This window comes from Sceloporus occidentalis, unplaced genomic scaffold (assembly GCF_023333645.1).
Source record: "Sceloporus occidentalis isolate IW3139 unplaced genomic scaffold, rSceOcc1.0.p SCAF_2, whole genome shotgun sequence".
Taxonomy (NCBI): Eukaryota; Metazoa; Chordata; class Lepidosauria; order Squamata; family Phrynosomatidae; genus Sceloporus; species Sceloporus occidentalis.
Genome location: NW_028316982.1, coordinates 211,111,606 through 211,132,080, shown reverse-complemented (window position 1 = coordinate 211,132,080; position 20,475 = coordinate 211,111,606). Strand labels below are relative to the sequence as shown.

General features: G+C 40.7%; 1 long non-coding RNA gene across 2 annotated transcripts in view; it reads left to right on the top strand.

Moving 5' to 3' along the window:
- The window catches only part of LOC149319662 (uncharacterized), a 107,189-nt gene extending 87,966 nt beyond the window's left edge, over window positions 1-19,223 (top strand). For both annotated transcript variants that reach the window (XR_016279886.1, XR_016279885.1), the window contains 2 exons: window positions 265-322; window positions 19,029-19,223. This is a non-coding gene — a long non-coding RNA (uncharacterized LOC149319662). The remainder of the gene's footprint in view (window positions 1-264; window positions 323-19,028) is intronic.
- The last annotated feature ends 1,252 nt before the right edge of the window (window positions 19,224-20,475 follow it).

Sequence of the window (20,475 nt, the reverse complement as noted above, 5' to 3'; positions counted from 1 at the left end):
TTTTTAATGCAAATAGTGAATGTCTTGTGAATGTCATGTGAATTGTGGTATAATTAATACACAGGTGCATCAGAAATATTAGTGAGCATTAAGCTTAACAACCCTCTCTTATTCCACTATTTATTAATTCTGTTACCATTCATATGGCAAAACTGGTTCCTGTTTGCCTGTTTCTTGATGCTGAAGAGCTGTTTTCCCTTAATCATGTTTCTAATTGTTTATGTGACTTATGTTTGAATTAATAAACTCTTTTATGTTTACCAGCACTATCATTATTTGGTTTTACTGAAGGGTACTTTCAGCTGCATTCCAGAGAGACAAGGTAAAGATATAATAAATAAACAAACAATAAATTATGCATTCTTTTATATGATTTTTGTGGTGTTGTTTGCTAAACCAGTGATGGAACTAAATGATGCTAACTTGGTCATACATAGACCACTAACAATAACACAATTCACCTTCTTCTAATATCACAGAAAATTCCAAATGCTTTGTTTGTTTTCCCAGATCTGCTATGAAACATATCCCTCATGGCTATAATAGGATATTTGTTCTGTACTGACAGCTGGAAACAAAACTTTTTTAAAGATTATAAAAAGGATGGTTAATATGCACAACATAGTAAAAGCAAGGAGTAGAGCAGGATGCAAGCATAGTGGTGGTCCAATAATATTAATAATGTTAAGCTGGGCTCTTTTTTGTCATCTTGAAATCCCTGACTAAAAAAGTTAAGTGAAGTAAAATGTATGTTGGCCAGTGTAATAAAAATCTATGAAACATAAAAAATAAGTCAAGTGATGAGAAATAATTCATATCAAATAAGCAAACAAGACTGTGTCTAGACTACAGAATGAATGCAGCTTGACGCCACTTGAAGTACCATGGCTCAGTTCTATGGCATTCTGGGAATTTGTAGTTTTGTGAGATATTTAGCCTTCTCTTTAAAGAGCTGTGGGACCATAAAACTACAAATCCCAGGATTCCATATGATAGTTTGCCAAAGTATTCCTGAACTGATTCAAAGTGAATAACTGAAATGTCATTCAATGTGATGGAATCAATTAATTTATCCTTAACATAAAGAAAGGTTTATTTACATTCTGGTGCCAAAGACTTACTGGAGATATGTGCTGTTATGTTATCTCTGTTTTCAATTATTATAATTTCAAGTCCTAAAATCTGAAGTTAAATCATAGCTTAAATAAATAAACAGGCTTCAAATTGTGTGCCTTCAAATTGTTTCCAACTTATAGTGACCTAGGCAGGCCAGCTCCATTGGGCTTAGCCCAAAATAAGATGAAGAGCCCTCGCTTCAGCCCATCTGCTATGACCATGGCCCCAGAGGGAGAGAAGAACAAATGAACTATATCCCTTCCCCAGAACCTTACTCTTCTCCTTTTGTGTCATGTCTTTTTAGACTGTAATCCTGAGGGCAGGGAACTGTCTAATTAAAATAATAATAAAATTGTAAGCCACTCTGAGAGCCTTTGTAGCTGAATAAATAAAAATAAATAAATATCATAGGGTTTTCTTGGCACATTTCTTCAGAGAGGGTTTGTTATTGCCATCCTTTGAGGCTGAGAGAAAGTGAGTTGCCCAAGGTCACCTTGTGGGTTATCATAGCCAAACTGGGATTTGAATCCTGGTTTCTAGAGTCATAGTCCAGTACTCAAACTACTACACCACTCTGTCTCTTACACCATAAGGCAAGAGGAACTGGCTGCTCAACCACCATCACTACCACTGGGTACAAATGTAACAAGCATTTGGTTTCAAATTCCAAAATAATTAAATAAATAAAGAAATAAAATTAAAATGTTTATTCCAAATGGAGTCAGTGAGTTATAGTGGTTTGACCATTGGACTATGACTCTGGAGATCAGGGTTCAGTTCTTTTGCACAGTGATATATATATATATATATATATATATATAGAGAGAGAGAGAGAGAGAGAGAGTGCATTACCTAGAAGTGGACGGCTAGCACTTTCCACACAGAAATTGCTAGCCGTCCACTTCTAGGTAGTTCACTCTCTCTCTCTCTCTCTCTCTCTCTCTCTCTCTCTCTATATATATATATATGTATGTTGCTTCCTGTGGAGATAATGCAGTTTTCTGCACATGAACACATGGAGAATGTTCAATTTTACACATATGAGGTCTCTTCATCACAATTTCCTAAAAGTCAAGAAGTATGTATTTGAACATTTTTGTATATGTTTATATATTCTTTCCATCCCTAAGCGAGGCTTGTAACAAAGCCCTCTAGTTTTCACTTGCAATGCCAATTTAAAACAAATCAATAAGCAAAGACTTAGGCAAAAATGAACCTATCATTTACAGCCCATGGTGAGCCCCAAATTTGAGAAATTCCTGGAGAATTTGTCTTCTTCTGGAGAAACTTGATGCAATTGCTTTCTCAAATTCTCTCCCCAAAAACAATTCAAATTTTTGAGGCATCATTTGTGTATATTTATAGTATAGTTCTTGAAAAAATGATTGTATTGTGTGAATGCATGAATATTTCATATTTGAATGCATTTAAAATAAGAAGGGTGTTCCACTTTTTGTAGTTATATATTTCAAATGTCTCAGGATAAAATTAGTATAATTAATATTATGCTTTGAAAACTAAGATTTCATTAATGTCAATTTAGCATATTACAGCTTTATCAAAGACTGTCATAATCCAGCTGTGATGAACATACTGATGTAAGCAGAGAATATATATAATTTTATGCATTATTAATGAAGTTCATGTTTCCCCTCCTTCATAATAGAATCTTTTCAACTTTGGTTCTTATTTCCTCCATGTATTGATGGAATTTCAAGTGACCTCTCAAGAGACATTTAGTAATAGGAGATAATTTTTATGGCCAAGACCAGAAAAGAGATTTTGCATTCCCTCATATCTGACACAGCAGCTCTACCAAAAATCAATTAACTATCACGGTTCATACATATATTCAGTGAATGAATATGATAATATGCAGTGAAGGCAAGAAAAAGTTTGAAATGAAGCCACCATATGAAGCTTGCACTGGCTTTTCATCTTTTTCAAATTCTACTGCCCTCATTCTAACAAATTTATCACAAATAGCAAAATGGGAAAGAATTTCACAATTCAACAGATATGTAGCCTGTAGCAAAATACCTCAATAGTTCCATGAAGAAATAACATAAATTCTAGGTGGATATTTGTCTGCTTGCATATAGGACAAAATTGTGTACAAAGGCAAAGTTATAGAGAAATGAATATGTAAAGGTCTGGATGGATGGATAGTTGTGATGAAGTCACTGGGCAGGGTTGGTTTCCTGACATGGGAGTTTATTGCACAGGGCTCTAGGAACACAGCTAGCACTGGACGAAAGGGGGCAGGAAGGGAATGGAATGGGGAAAGGACACATTTTACCACACGCTGGAATGCCGCTGATGTAGCCAGAAGTACCTGTTCCGTTCACCATCCATCCCAGAGGTGGCGATTTTCAAGAACTGTTCTAAACAGCATGCAGTAAAATGTGCCCTTTCCCTGTTCCGTTCCCTTCCTGCCCCCTTTCATCCCATGCTAGCTGCATTCCTGGAACCCTGTGCAATAAGCTCCATGGTTTGGGCTGATTTTGAGGGAGGGGCTGTAGGGGAAGGAGTAGATATAAAAGGCAGGAGTCAGTGACTGTGAGTTCACTTGAGGGGGAGTTTAAGAGAGTTGAAAGGGACTGAGTTGAGGGAAGGTTTGAGTTCAGGGGAGGTTCTTGAGTGAGAGCTCTAGGGAGAAGGTCAGATAGGAATCTGACTGGGCCTAGGGAAATCAGAGAGGTGTTTTAACAAGACAGTAGAGCAACTGGAGAAAGAGACAAAGGGTTCCAATATGGTCATATTGGAAATTGTAAAGAAGGAACTGTGAAATGCTTGCAACAGTTCTATCAGTGTATCCATACCATGTTTGAACTATTCTAACAAAGCTACTTTCCTGCTATATGTTATTCAATAAAGTTAATGTTTATTTGTTATAACAGAAGCCTCTGCCTGAGTGAATTCCAGACCATATAGGCACAGACAAACACACTACGCTATTCAATTTGTAAGAGGAAGACACTTGGGACCTAGCCCTTATACATTTAGGGAAAGTTTATAAAGGGTGGATGCTGGGCAGCTGTCATTGATGAGGGGCCTTCTATAAGTCAGAGGTAAAGGTAAACTCAAGGAATAGAAAGGAGGTTGCATCACAATGACTTAGGCCCTGTGCACACCGGCCATTAAGGCCGACCTGGGGTAGAATCAGGGCATCATGTCCATATAATGCCTGCCTCAACTCTGCTCCAGGGTGTCAGGACACTGTGCATCACACCACACAGCACACAACATCACAGTGCTCCTCTGGCGCTGCATTCACATGATGCAGTGCCAAAGGAGTGCAGTATAGCCACAGCACCATGGCTATCACACCCTTTCCAGGGCTCAAAAAAGAGCTGCTTTTTGTGGCTCCTTTTCACACCCTGGAAAGACCAGGTCAGGGCCATGGCATGTGATTGCCATGGCCCTGATCTGGCTGTCAAAGGGGTGGCTAGAGGCCCCTTAGTGCACATAATATTATGCACAGCCCCTTAGTGCACATATTATTAATAGTGGAACTTACATATGTGTCCATATCTATTGATGTGGTTTTGCCTTACATGGAAATAGGCAAACATATACATTATAGGATGGGCCAAGGCATGAGAGGAGACATTTCCAGTTGTGATTTTGGAGTCAAAACATCTATGAAATTCCTTGAAGTGTAGCATCTGTAGAAATACCAGGGATGTTAAAAGAATTTCAACAAGAAAAGTATTTTTTTTCTCAAATTGAGGTAATCCAAAGAAAAGAGGTATTCATACATTCTTGAGTAATGACCTATTTATTTCCTCAAACAAAATTTGAGACAAATACAGAAAGTCTTGTTCTTCTAACTATGGGCTGAAAGAGACCATCCAAAACCAGCAGATTGGGGCCACCGTGGAGCTGAGCACCAATGAGATGTGGAAGCCACATGCTACAGCCCCAATCCACCTGTTTGTTAGCCCAAAAAGAAGTGACAAATTGCCACTCCTTTTTGTGCCAGCAAAAAGCTGGGTTTTCCACCCCTCTGTGGCTTTAAGGCATTCCGGCAGCATGCAGTGCTAAATGCTAAATTGCTGGAGCACCCAGAAGCTGGCCCACATATGGGCATCTGGATGGCATGAAGTCAACTTCCAGGCACCTTGGGGCATACATCGTGCATATGCCATGCCCGTAAACTAGCTGGAAGCCGGCTTTTTATGCTGGTCTGTTCTGGCTCTATCTGTATGTTTTGTGGAGAGAGCAAGAGGAAAAAGGATTTGCTTTCCAACTTGAAATAAGAGACCAGACACATATATGGGTTGTAAAATAATAATAATAATAATAATAATAATAATAATAATAATAATAATAAATTTATAGACCACCCAATCACAAGGAGTCCAGGCAGGTTACAGCAATAAAAATGGGCCACTTTATTGAATTTAACTGTCTTTTTGAAAACCTGTAAAAATTTAATGGAGCAACTTGGGAGTAGCTGTGGCAGGTGGTCTATTCCTCAGCCCACCTCCTCAGCTTCCCCTGGGTGAAACACCTGAATCATTGAAAAACCCATGATTGGGTTGCTCCCCGGCCAGCTCACATCTGGAACATCAACCTGAGATTTCCTCACTCAAGTCACAGGACTTGATTGAGGGTGATATCCCAGGTCAGCCCTAAGGAAGGTCTCTCTCCTTCTCACCTTAGTTGCAAGACCTAAAGAGAAAATTTAAGAGGCCTAACCTTCACCCCAAGCGGGCGCCATAGGTGTTCACCTGACAGCTAATTCTCCCCCATCAACAGCCAGTGACTGCCTATTTTAAGTCCATGCCTAAGCCAATTTTCCAAGCCCCCAAACAAGAGTGTAAGGTAGGCAAAAAAACCCTTGGAAAGGGGAGAAAATTCTTACCCAGCCCTTAAAGCGACCAACACAGCCACAATGAAGTCGAGGCAGGAGGGAGGGACAACAACTGCAAAGAGGGATAAGGAATGGTGGTGCTGGCTTAAATAGCCTCAGCTCCACCCCAACCCTTCCCTGATGTGGAGTAGAAACACCACATCTAATTGGCTGCTGGCCTTATTCAAGAGGGCAGCAAATGCACGTCTCTAGCCATGATGGCCTTGGGGACATGGATTTTTGCAAGATTAATGAAATAGAGATGGAGTCACTGACTAATAAAAACAGCCATCTCTATCCACAGATTCCACAGATTAAATCATCCATGGCGCATATATGTGTGTGTGTGTGTGTGTGTGTGTGGATGGGCCCTTTGCGGCATGTCCATGGCGTGCTAGGGTTGCCTCGGGGTGGTGCATGCACACGCCCCGCAACCCTAGCACATCATGCATGCACCGCAGTTGCGCAGTGGCATACATATGGTGCGCACAATTGCATCACAGCTGTGCCACCTCTCAACGGTGCTGCGCATCTGTGACGTAACTGTGCCGTCTTTGGAGCTTTGCTGCACTGCAAACTGGAGCCGCTTTGGGGAGCTCCTTCCTTGCTGTGCAGCTACGCCACGTAATTTGTATGCTGTGACACAGCTGCGCAGCAGAGAAAGGCGCTGAGGAGGCGCCTCTTTTTGGTGGTCTGTACCCCGCCTTAGTTATTTTATATAATTTAATACACTTTTGTATACAACAGGAAATGGACATCTACATATTTTGGTATTTACAGGGTGATGCTGGTGGTTCCTGGAATCAAACAACTAAAGATATCAAATGGCCACTGAACCCTCTATCAACTGTCATCTTGGCCTCAGAGGGAGCCATCAGGCAGACCCAGCAACATCAGGGACTGTCTGAAGGAAGAGGCCCCTCCCTCCTCAACTGTCATCTCGGCCTCAGAGGGAGCCATCAGGCAGACCCAGCAACATCAGGGACTGTCTGAAGGAAGAGGCCCCTCCCTCCTCAACTGTCATCTCGGCCTCAGAGGGAGCCATCAGGCAGACCCAGCAACATCAGGGACTGTCTGAAGGAAGAGGCCCCTCCCTCCTCAACTGTCATCTCGGCCTCAGAGGGAGCCATCAGGCAGACCCAGCAACATCAGGGACTGCCTGAAGGAAGAGGCCCCTCCCTCCTCAACTGTCATCTTGGCCTCAGAGGGAGCCATCAGGCAGACCCAGCAACATCAGGGACTGTCTGAAGGAAGAGGCCCCTCCCTCCTCAACTGTCATCTCGGCCTCAGAGGGAGCCATCAGGCAGACCCAGCAACATCAGGGACTGTCTGAAGGAAGAGGCCCCTCCCTCCTCAACTGTCATCTCGGCCTCAGAGGGAGCCATCAGGCAGACCCAGCAACATCAGGGACTGTCTGAAGGAAGAGGCCCCTCCCTCCTCAACTGTCATCTCGGCCTCAGAGGGAGCCATCAGGCAGACCCAGCAACATCAAGGTCTGCCTGAAGGAAGAGGCCCCTCCCTCCTCAACTGTCATCTCGGCCTCAGAGGGAGCCATCAGGCAGACCCAGCAACATCAGGGACTGTCTGAAGGAAGAGGCCCCTCCCTCCTCAACTGTCATCTCGGCCTCAGAGGGAGCCATCAGGCAGACCCAGCAACATCAGGGACTGTCTGAAGGAAGAGGCCCCTCCCTCCTCAACTGTCATCTCGGCCTCAGAGGGAGCCATCAGGCAGACCCAGCAACATCAGGGACTGCCTGAAGGAAGAGGCCCCTCCCTCCTCAACTGTCATCTCGGCCTCAGAGGGAGCCATCAGGCAGACCCAGCAACATCAGGGACTGCCTGAAGGAAGAGGCCCCTCCCTCCTCAACTGTCATCTTGGCCTCAGAGGGAGCCATCAGGCAGACCCAGCAACATCAGGGACTGTCTGAAGGAAGAGGCCCCTCCCTCCTCAACTGACATCTCGGCCTCAGAGGGAGTTATCAGGCAGACCCAGCAACATCAGGGACTGCCTGAAGGAAGAGGCCCCTCCCTCCTCAACTGTCATCTTGGCCTCAGAGGGAGCCATCAGGCAGACCCAGCAACATCAGGGACTGCCTGAAGGACGAGACTTCTCCCTCCTTTGTCACCTTGTATTTTGTATTGCATTAAGATTTTTACTGTACACCGCTATGATCATTGCGGAATAGCGGTCTATAAATAAAACATATTATTGTTATTATTAGTGCTAAACAGATTAGACTCCTTGAAATCAGTGAGAGCTGAATAAGTGATAACATACAAGTCCTATTAATTTGAGTCCACTAGGCACCAGGATTGGACTTAGTTCAATATAAGCATCTTAGCATTTCATTGCAATCAGTTCATAAACAGTCTTGGATGAAACAAAAATAGAATCTTACATTTAAAGTGAAAACATCTTTTAGTTAACCTTTCATCTTGTTAACTGGATGAAGTACGAGTTGCTGTCTAGTGACCAGGTTAGACAATTCAGTATGTAGTCTTTCACATTGTGAAAGGCCCTCATTCTCTTGTCCTCAAGGGAAATAACGCAGCTTGAAAGATGGAACCCTTTCAAAGATAGCACTCTGCCTTGAATGTAGCCACAACAACAACAAAATAGCTAATTACAGTCTCTCCCTGACTCAGGGCCCTTATAAACCACACAGTTATGGCCTTATGATTCTGCTTTAACTACCATCAGCAACATCCTAGGAAATTTGATGCTTAGGGAAGTGCATTTAGAATTCTCAGCCAGAGAATTCCAAATTGCAAAACCAGGAATCCATAGGCTGTTGCCATGGCAATACACACTACAGTTGTGTAGTGTGAAAGGTCTCATGTAAAAATACCTACTCCAAATTGAAGAGATTGCAGAGATGGAGCTAAGATGGGAGGATGTAATATCAAGGGAAGGGCCAACAAACTGTACCCTGCACTTTCTTTTACATATCAGTAATTCTTCCAAAAGTAGAACACTGAAAATGATTTGATCATCTCTTAATAGGATTCTGGTTTGGTTTTTTTAAAAACAAACAAACAAACAACAATCAATCAAACAAACAAAAAAAAAGGACTGTTTTGGCTGGACTTGTTTTCTCTTTCTATCCATATAAGAGGAAGACTGAGCCCTGCTAGTTCATTATATTCACCTAACTAGGAAGACTGGCTGGCTACTTCATATTTCTATCCTTCTTCTGCTAGTGCAATAGGAATAGACAATAAATATGTATAGGTCTAGCTTTCTATGTCTTCTCCTTCACCTACTGTCCCATGTCTCTTTGCAAGAGAAAAATAGCCAGGAAATTTATTAATCACAACATGAACATGATGGAGCAATGAGGCCACATATAGCCTTTCCTCATGGCAGAATGGGGTTGAAGTGAATGGCCCTTATGGTCTCTTTCAATTCTATGATTCTATGATTCTTTGTTTTAAACTTTCCGTTCACTGCCTTGAATCCCTATATTGGGAGAAATGTGGAATATAAGTAAATAAAATAGTAATAATAATAACTATTGTTCACTATCCCTTTGATCTCCTGAGTCTTCTAGCATTCTTGGTCTGGGAGTGTGATCATTATGAAAGATGTTTTGATGAGAATTTTGCGAGAGATTCTGGCAAGGCATTAGGGGAGAAAAAACAAATCTGCCACTAATTACTTTCATGGCTGCATGCAGCTATCAGAACATGGTGATGAAGAATTCGAAGAAAAGTCCTGAACCCACTAGAAATATGAAAGTTAGGCAGTAATTAATTCATATTGCAAGAATTCCACTTCACCATACCTTTTTAATAAGCTTGCAATTTCATAACCTACATCTGTATTATTTCTCATATGTTATGAATTCCCAAAGCCCATTTATGTTCTTTTCATGCCCAAGAGTTAACCAAGATTCAAAACTCCTTCAGCATTAAAACTATCTCATCATGTCATCAATCTTCTTCTTATTCCCTCTAAGATCACTAATCAAACATTTTTAGAGGTGTAGACCTACCACTATCCATGCTGTCTCTCAGCACACCGTCATTTATCATTCCCCTTGGTGGGCAGATCTGCTGGCTCTCTCACAGCAGGTAAGGCATTCTGCAGGACTTTTCTGTTCTTCCACTGTGCTGTTACTCCCACCCACCCCCTTCATTCCACCATCTGATAAGCTCCAGTTTCTCTTCCAAGGTGTTTTTCTCCTTCAGCAGTCATTATTTACATGCATTTTTCTACTAACTGTCCCCAAACTATGTTGTTACATTGAAATAGAAGCTTAGGTTTCAAAACATTATCTCACTATTCTTGAAGTTTTGTTCATGTTAAAAAAAAATAGCACAGGCATGGTGAAATATCTGCCAAAATATTTTATATCTGCAAAGCATTCAAACACATAGCTGTGTGTGAAGGTGAGACTCACCCATCCAACTTCTTTTCTCGGATGGCAGCCCAATGGGTCTTTTTTGATCCCACCACTGCCACCAATTATGTGGAGATGATGGCCAATTCTTCATTGCGAGACTCAAACCTGGGACTCTCTTAAGTGTCTTGTGCACTATAACTCTCTTTAGATGCCAGCATTCTGGGTTTCAAATTTTCCCCCAGCTTGGCACTAGCTATTCCTTGGCAGCCACACACCCACTATCTAATGTGTCCTAAACCTAATTTTCTCAATGTTGGTAGCATTTTTAAAGTGTTCCGAAATCACTTCAGACAGCTGCTTGTTTAAACAAAGTAATAAATGTATTTACAAGTCAGGCTGAATACAGTATCTCTTTTAGTGGATGGCATTCAGAATAGATACGGTGTATACATACTTTATTAGTTACACAGTTTAACAGTTTCTTTAGCTTGTCTTTGTAATTGTTTCTTTATAGTTGTAGATATGTTCCCTTACAAACTAAGTCCTCACAGAACCTTTATTAATCTTCTGTATCTTATAACCCTTCTCATTACCTGTCCACTAGTCACCAAACCCCATGTCTTCCACAGGACACTACAACAATATAATTAAGGGCACTCTTTGTCCCTTTCTTGGGTACCTACAACCCTTTCTAATTGTCCCTCATAGCATCCTAATCTAGCCTCAATGGTTCTTCACCCCTCAGGACACACTAAACATCTACCACTTTCAAACCTGCTCCTCCCTCTTATATACTCACTAATGGGAGCAGCTCTCATCTTTTCCTGGCTTCACTCCCTTCACAATTGCCTGCTGTCTCCACACAGTGTTAGTCCAGATAGTACACACAGGGATGTTGCAGCATCTTTTAGGATAATTGAGAGAAAAAAGTCACATCTGAGGAAGTACACTTAAGTCTACAAAAGCTTATGCTACCAATTTCTTTCTCCCAGTTAGTTTCAAATGTACAAAATCCCAAAGCATGTTGGTTTACTTCTAACATCTCTGAGACTAGGAATCAAAATACAGAGATAAACTTAGAAAGCTGTTTGAGAGGACAGAGGAGGCTAGAATAGTACTTGAATCACATTTTTTTCTCCTATAAGTAAAACAGTCCTGTTGTGATTAATAGATAAATTTCATGGTGTATGTTCCTAATAACAGAAAGGAGTTTATCACACAGGAGGAATTTCTCTTAATTTCGAATGAAGAGAAAGTGGGGCCAGAACGCATACATGTGAATTCGCTAGTTCAGCGAATTTACGTGAATTTGAATTGCATTTGAACTGACTTCCCATTGCTCAAAAATAGTTCACCATTGCCTGAAATTGCGTGTGGTAGTCTATCACGCAATAATGTTAAACCCCATGATTGCGTTTGGATTGCCATTGGATTACATTTCCAATTTCCCTTGTCTGATAAACTCCAAAGAAAGACTGAGAGAAATAATGTAGCAATGCCTCTTTTGAAAGTCTGGATAAACAGTTGAGAAAACCAAGTCTTGTATTTAGCCATTTGCTTTGGTGACCAGGAATTCAGTTCAGGAAAATACATGGAACTTACTACATATGGCATACTACATACATACACCCAAATCTATTTCTCCGTATCTCGTTCGTCGGCCTCGAATTCTGATGGCATCTCTTCTCTCAATGAATGTCTTCAGGCGGTAATGGGCTGGATGAGGAAAAACAGATTGAAACTGAATCCAGACAAGACAGAGGTGCTCATGGTAGCGGCCCCGAAACCAAGAATTGGGTTGCAACCTCCAGTCCTGGATGGGGTCACACTCTCCTCCAGTGACTGTGTTCGCAGTCTGGGGGTGCTCCTTGACTCGTCGCTCCTGATGACAAATCAGGTAAATGCGACGGTCAGGAGTGCCTGTTATCAGCTTCGGCTGATACGCCAGCTGCGCCCTTTTCTGGAAGTAAGGGATCTCGAGACAGTTGTGCACGCGCTGGTAACCTCACGCCTTGACTTCTGTAATGCACTCTACATGGGGCTACCCCTGTGCTTGACTCGGAAATTACAGCTGGTTCAAAACATGGCAGCCAGGCTTGTCTCAGGAACATCTAGGAGGGACCACATTACTCCGGTTTTTAGGTCCCTCCACTGGCTGCCTATCAGCTTCCGGGCCCAGTACAAGGTGTTGGTTATCACCTTTAAAGCCCTAAATGGCTTGGGTCCAAGCTATCTCAGGGACCGCCTCCTCCCGCACAATCCTCCCCGTGCTCTCTGGTCCTCTGGGAGGAACTTACTGCAGCCTTTAAAATCTATCTTGCGGTGACCTCCCAGAGGGCATTCTCTGCTGTCGCCCCCAAACTCTGGAACGACCTGCCGAATGAGATCCGTCAGATAACATCATTAGACAGCTTTAAAAAAGCGGTCAAGACGGATCTCTTCCGGCAGGCCTTTCCAGACTAACCATCCCGGCCCAGGTTCCCTGATTCCCTCATTCCTCCCGTGGCCCCATCTTAGTGATGGTCGAGGATCAACAGAGGGATATCAGGGTTTTTAGTTTTAATTGCTGTTTTTATGCTGATATTGTGTTTTTAATATGTTATACTGTTTAATATTGTCTTAAGGGGGGGAGGGATAAAGTGTTTTTAATTGTTATATTTTATATTTTACTGTTGTTAACCGCCCGGATTGGTTTGCCACAGGGCGGTATAATAATAATAATAATAATAATAATAATAATAATAATTAGATAAAAATGTTCTCATCCCCCCCTCCCCCCCGATCCTAGAAGAAAAAGAGGTTTCCTGAGAATTGGGATTCCCCACTAAGGAAACTGAAACACAGTACTGAAATTGATTCAATAGCATGCAGGCCCCAAGGATGAAAATAACTCTTCTTCAGCCCTATGAGACCCATAGAGAGCCTTGTGAGACTAAGATCAATTACGTGCTGTGACTGTTAGAGAGCGTTCCCAGAATGGTGACTACAGGAAGGGATCCTCTGGCTACTATTGTTTGTGAGCTGAGCAGGAATCACCTTCCTGGGTATGTAAAAGAAAGCAAGAGGCAACAGTGTGTAGGCAAGGGAGCAGCTCCGTTCTCAGTCTACCCAAATGCCCATAGCTGACCTTGGATGAGAAACATATCCTTTCACTTCCCTCTATTCCAATGACAGACAGACAGGAGAAAGGAGGCAGTGTTGTTGGTGTTGCCCAATAGTGGAAAGTTGTCAAAGCTCTTTCATATCTACACCAGATGCAAACAAAGAAAAGAAGTAAGATGTGGTCTGTTGAATTAAAAGGAACAGAAGTAATGTAGGAAACTGTCTTACACTGTCTTACACTTACTAAAAGGGTGACTTTCCACCCATTCCAATCATATGGGGAAAAATAATTCCTCACATGCCTGTTCTTAGTTCCTCACATGTTTTTGTGAGAAATTCAATTATTTGTTCTTGCTCTCAAGAACAAAATAAATGAAACATTACATTCATAGAATTCACTCTAGATGAATTTGATGGAGAAGGGACTACTAGCTTGCTCAGTTTTCACATCATTCAAGTAGAAAAGAAAGTCCTTCCCTCTTTGGCCACCCTAAGAATTAATCAGGTTGGCAAAGAAAGAATGGATCACTCTGGTACCCTTTACCACTCACCAGCCTACTTGGATTCAGTACTGGCCACAGAATAAAACATTCTTTCAGAGATTGGAATACACGTCGAGAGGAATAGGAGAGGAGAAACAGAACATTTTGCCCTCTTTACCCTTAAGCAGCTAGGTCAGCATTCCCTTCCTGCCATTCTTCCTTAGCTGACACATAAATACAGAGGACTGGAAAAGGAAAACATTTTAAGCGAGTGCCCTTTTTCTTATATATGTGGCAGTCTAGAAACTATTGGGTGCTTAGTATCAAGACTGTGTTTAAAACATAGCATGGTTGCTATTGGAAACTGCTTTCCATTGATAGCTTCATGGCTTGCAACAAGGATCAGATCTAACTCTCTTGAACACATGAGAAACCTCATGAGAGAAGGGGAAACAATGAACAGTGTATGTTGTGTATATACATGTGTTTTTGTGTATGTAATGTCATTGATTTGTCTGTTGACATATGGCAACCTCATAAATTTCATAGCATTTTCTTAGGCAAGGAATATTTAGAGGTAGTTTTCAATTGCCTCCTAAAAATTAGTTTACAGAACCTAGCATTCCTTGGAATTTTTCTCGCCAAGGCTTGGCTCTGCTTAACTTCCAAAATAAGACAGAATTGGGTATCTTCAAAATATTTAGGCATAATGGACAGCATATATGGTAACAACTATAAAAAATTCAATCATGAAAAAATATTTTCTAGTATTAACAATACCAATACTCTTAACTTTGTATGACGTGCCTGTTTGGAGGTTGATCAATTTATGGTATATTCTTACACTCTAATGAACCTATAAAAGCCTATACAGCTCAGGTCTACATTAAATGAAGGATTATTTTCTCCCTTATGAATCTGCTCATGCTAGGGAGGTCTTCCTCTTTGTTCCACCACCCTCATAGCTACACCTGGTGAGGGCACAGGCAAAGGAATTTATTTGTTTTTTGAATGACAATTCACAGATTTCCACCCCCAGCCACCATAGTGTTGAAGCTTTTCCAAACACTAATTCTAAGAATGTTTTATGAAACAGAGGTGTTCAAAGATAAACATTTTGTCTTGGGTCCAAAACACACTGCAGAAATAATCCAGTTTGAGGTCACTTTAACTGCACTGGCTTAGTGCTACAGAATCCTGGGAACTGAAGTTTATTGTGGCATCAGAGCTCTCTGGCAAAGAAGGCTAATTGTCTCACAAAATTATAGTTCCCAGAATTCCCTTGAATTGAGCCAAGGCAGTCAAAGCAGTCTCAAACTGGATTATTTCTGCAGTGTGTTTTGGACCTCAGAAAAAGACAACTCTTAAGAACCTGACATCTGTAAAGACTGGCCTAATAGCAAACACAGCTTGGAAATTTACTTGTTAAACTACAGTTATGAGATTGAACAAATCCTGGACTAATAGCTCCTGGACTACAATTCAGAATAGCCCTGCCAGTCTGGCCAGTGGCCATAATGGCTGAGGGATTCTGAAAACTGTAACACAAAAATGTAACATTGCCAGTTCCAATAGTAAGTCAGGGAACACAGTAAAAGAAGACATCAGTGACAGATGCAAAAAGAAAATTGTCTATATGCATGCAATGACACATACTGGATGTGCAAACTGACAAAGCCTAGAAAATCTTTTTTAAAAACCTCATTGATTTGCTATTGATATAGGACAGGAGTCAATAGGACAAATATTTTACATCCTGTAACATTGACAGTTTTTTCAAGGACATGTGTTTCTACCCTCTTTCCATGTCAATATGGGACCTTGTTTTTAATAAGCATGTACAAATTTCAAATGCATGCAAATCCATACATTTTATGTGAAATGATTTATGATATATGCATGTTTTACAAAAACTTTCTAATAGGAGAATCCTCTTTGTATACTTCCATCATTAATTTTTCCCTGCACAGTTCCCCCTAAAAAATTCATTTTGCTTTGAAACGGACATTGCAAAAGTCAGTTAAGTTCAAAGAGCAAAGAATCAATTGGTTTCTGGTTCATATATGAATTCCTGACAAGCAGATTAAGATGGTTCATATTAAAATGCAAACCAAACAGATTCTTCCTTACACCCCTAGTATCCAGTTGGTGCCCTCCCAGTGACAAAATGTTCTCTGTCTTGGAATTTTCAATGCATGTCACATACATTGTTACAGTAAGCTTGGCAATGACTGTGTATATCAAGCCTATGTTTTAGAGTTCAGAAAAAAAGTGAAAATAATGCTACTAAAGGGCTTCTTAGTTGACAGTTCAGCTTATCAGCTTTCCATACTTCTATAAATAGCCTTCTGTAAACCATTATAGTTTATGCCAGTGCTATTCAAAATGATGGTCTCTGAAGCAATGTAACTCCAAAGCAAGTTGTCAGGAAAGAAAGAAAGAGATGTACCCAGTGGGCAAATATGTCACTGGTCCCTAGCACTGTGAGGAAAAGTGACCGGTGCCCTCTTCAGATACCCTGGTTTATATAATGTACAACAACACTGAGACATAATGTACCACCTGATTATCTGTGTATAGCATTGTGCTATACTTCTTTGTATTTTAAAACTACACACGTATTAATAAGATCTCATGATGTTTCCATAAATCATCACTTAAATAATGTAGAGCGAAACAGATGTTGTTCTTTCAAAGGAAATTCAAGCTGAGGAAAATTCACAGTTTGAAGTGGTCTTTCACTCAATGTCACCTTGATACATCCTTTTATACAGTAGGGTACATTTTCAACTTCCATTAAGCAGTCAGCAACAAACATCTTCCCAACCATAACCAACTGCATGAACAAACATTCTCCTTCTTCATTAGTTCAAAGCAGGAGGAAGAATCAGCTGCCAACAGCCTGGTAGAGAAATGCAGGGGATTGCAGTTCTACAACATTGGAGAGCTGCATGATTTCCACACCTTGAGTATTCACGACAGGTTTCACTCTCCCAATGGCAAGACTGGCCCTGAATATGCTGCAAGTGTCATTCATACATTTATACCAGTTACCATTTTGTTCAGACTTTAAATATTATAATCTATAGCCTGAATTGTAGCAGTTAGTCCCAAGTAAAACAGACCTACTGAATCAACTGTTCAGTGAAGAATCAATATATATTCTAGGAAAACTTCTTAAGTCGTTCCCATTCTCATTACTCTATTCTTTATATCCTACAAGGATTCATTTTTATACACTCTTACAGCAGCAGATATGTTATCCAGAAGATGACAGGAATTAAATCTGGGAGCTTCTGCATAGAAAGCATAGCCTTAGCCCTAGAATGCTTCACTTATTTGTATTCTAAGTCTTAGTAAATTTTCATGAGAATTATGATGTTTACATGAAAAAATATCCCTTCAATAATGTCTACAAAAAATAGATTAAAATAGAATTATTTTCAGATGGAAATTCAAGATTACCACAATTAGCTGTTCCAAATGGACTGACTCTCAGCTCTAGTAGCTCTTATGCCAAAAGAAATCAATTTATATATATAATAGTCTCCCTGACACAATTATATACAGTGGGCCCTTGGTATCCTCTGCGGTTTGGTTCCAGACCCCCTGTGGATGCCAAAATACATTAGTGCGTAAGTCCAATTAAATACAATGGATAACATAATTGTGTCCCTTATGGCAAAATCAAGGCTTTCTTTTTAGAATGTATATATTTTTTGAATATTTTCAATCAGTGAATGCTTGAATCAATGGATAAGGGGTCGATTGTATTAAGCTTTAAGAACACACAAACCTGTTATGAATTGATTTCTTTGGGCATAAGAGCTATTAGAGCTGAGACCCAGTCCATTTGGAACAGCTAACTGTGGTAATCTTGAATTTTCATCTGAAAATAATTCTGTTTTGTTCTATGTTTTTATACCAGTGGATTTAAGCAGCATAATCACTCCTCAGATGTAGAAAATTTAAGCACAAAAAAATGGGGTCTTGAATTTCTTTTTATCATGTGCCAGAAGAAGAAGAAGAAAAAGGAAAAGGAGAGGCAATGACAATCAGCTGTGGAATTTCAAAAAGATGAAATAATTTGAATTATTTGCACCTTTGCAAAGAGACATAAATCCACTAGCATACTATTTCACCTTTGTTTTCTAAGCAAAGAGTAACTTTCTGGAAAAGATTAAATAAATCACATACTAACTTTAAATAGCTTCCACTTAAGGATATTATAGTAAACCCTTGATTTTAAATGCAAAAAGAACAATTATGTAAAATATAGAAAGGAATTACTCACTGTGCTTTAGTCATTAAACAATGAGTAACATACTTAGTACAAACATAAACACAGAAGATAGATCTATCTCGTAGTTGTTATCCATTACTGCTAATAGAAGATGCTTCATATGCAGCATCATATTAAGAAATCAGAGCAAACGCAACATTAGGCAGAGTGAGATGGCAGCCTGAAACACCACAGCACCATGAACACTGAAACCTAAAGAGGGAGCCAAGAGACTGGGACTTTACTTTTTTAAAGTTCTACCTCCAAAAAAGCTAAGACATTTTTTTAAAAAAATTGAAACTTCATTTTGTTTATTTTGCCTTAAAATGTTTTCCTAATTCAACAGCATAGAAGCTTCTTGAGAAATACAATATTCTCTTCCTATCAAACAAGATTATTGCACCCGCTGTTTGAGCAAGGTTCAGACTATGTATAAACAGATGTTATTGCACAGCTCCCTGCTCAAATCAGAGGCATACTTTACCCACTTGGGACTAATCTCAAAAAACAATACTTTTCCATTCATTGCAAAGTATGGGAGAAGTCCCAATCAGGTATGGGATGCCTCCGATGTGGGCACAGAGCTGTGTGATAACACCCCTTTTATACATGATCTCAACCCATGCTCAGATTTTTTTTGGGGGGGGGGAGTTGTGCAATAATCTCCAGAGTGACTGACAGCCTCACAAAGGATGGAGGCAATCTGGATTTCAAAGGAAATATCTTTTTGTTGCTAATAGAAATCTATTTGATCTACTTTGGAAAAACATTATTATTATTATTATTATTATTATTATTATTATTATTATTATTATTTTACTTTATGACTCTTTTCCTCCCAGAACCCATATGGACAGAAAGTGGCCTGCCTTCATGGATATCCCTCCATCTTAATTGAGAACCACCACCACAACGCCATCTTGCCAAAATGGAAACCTGTGACTAACTTTGTCATTTTCTTTCTTTCTTCTGTATGATTTTTAATACTTTTGCCTGATGAAGAAACCAATGAAGCTTTGAAAGTTTTCAACATGTATTTTCTTCACTTTCATTGGTCCAATAAAGACATCATTGTTTTGTGGATTTTTGATGTTATTGTACTTTGATATATGGCCAACATGGATACCCCTACATCATCATCATCATCATCATCATCATCATCATCATTATTATTATTATTATTATTATTATTATTATTATTATTATTAACCTTTATTTATAAAGTGCTGTAAATTTACACAGTGCTGTACATACAGTCTTTTTAATTAGACGGTTCCCTGCCCTCAGGCTTACAATCTAAAAAGACACCACACAAAAGGAGAAGGGAGTAGTGGTGGGGAAGGGGATGAGGTCCAGCAGTTCCTCTCTACCTCCAAGGCCTGGACCAAGGCAGATGGACTGGAGGGAGGACTTGGCCTCATAACGGATGGTTAATCTTCATCCAGGGAGGCAAGTGACAATTATGCAAGGCCTGGGAACGCTTCTCTGAACAGGATGGTCTTCAACTCCCTTTTGAAGCTGGTTAAAGAAGTAATGGCTCTTGTTCGTGGGGGAAGAAGGTTCCAGGAGTGAGGGGCAGTGAGTGAAAAGGGGTGAATCCGAGATGGGGCAGAGGAAATCCTGGGCTGGGACAGCAGACATTGACTACCAGAACAGAGGGCCCTTTTAGCAGTCCTGCTCTTGAAAGAGAGATTGTGTGCGAAAAAGCACCCAAAACAGAATCAATTCAGTCAAATATTACTTCAGATTTCTTTCCCCAAAGTAATTGTGTTGGTAGAAGCTCAGTAGAAGATAAATGCTAGCCCCAAAAAGTAATTGCATTGGTAGAGGCTCAGTAGAAGATAAAAATGCTAGCCCCAAAATTACTGAGCCCTAAGGGGTGACCTGCAGCCACCTCTATCTGCACTAGATCAGCACTAAAAGGAGCCAAAAAAGTGGCTTCTTTTTGTGCCCAGGAAAGGGTGCCATAGCCATAGGTGCACGGCTTTTCCATGCTCCTTTGGCACTGTGTCGTGTAGATGCAGAGCTGGAGGAGCACCTTGATGTTGTGTGCCATGTGGAGCATCTTGCGGTGTCACACTGGTCTGGAGGCGGAGGTGGAGCGTGCATCATGTGAATGCTACACCCCGACTCTGCCCACAGGCTGGCCTTAATGGTGGGTCTGTTGAGCCCCTGAGTCTTCTAGCATTGCCTGCTAAACCTGTCTTGTGACATGTGCTTATATGGTGTCCCTGATTAGAAATAGATCACTTTTCAGAGGCATACTGTTTGGGATCTCTGTGTCCCACT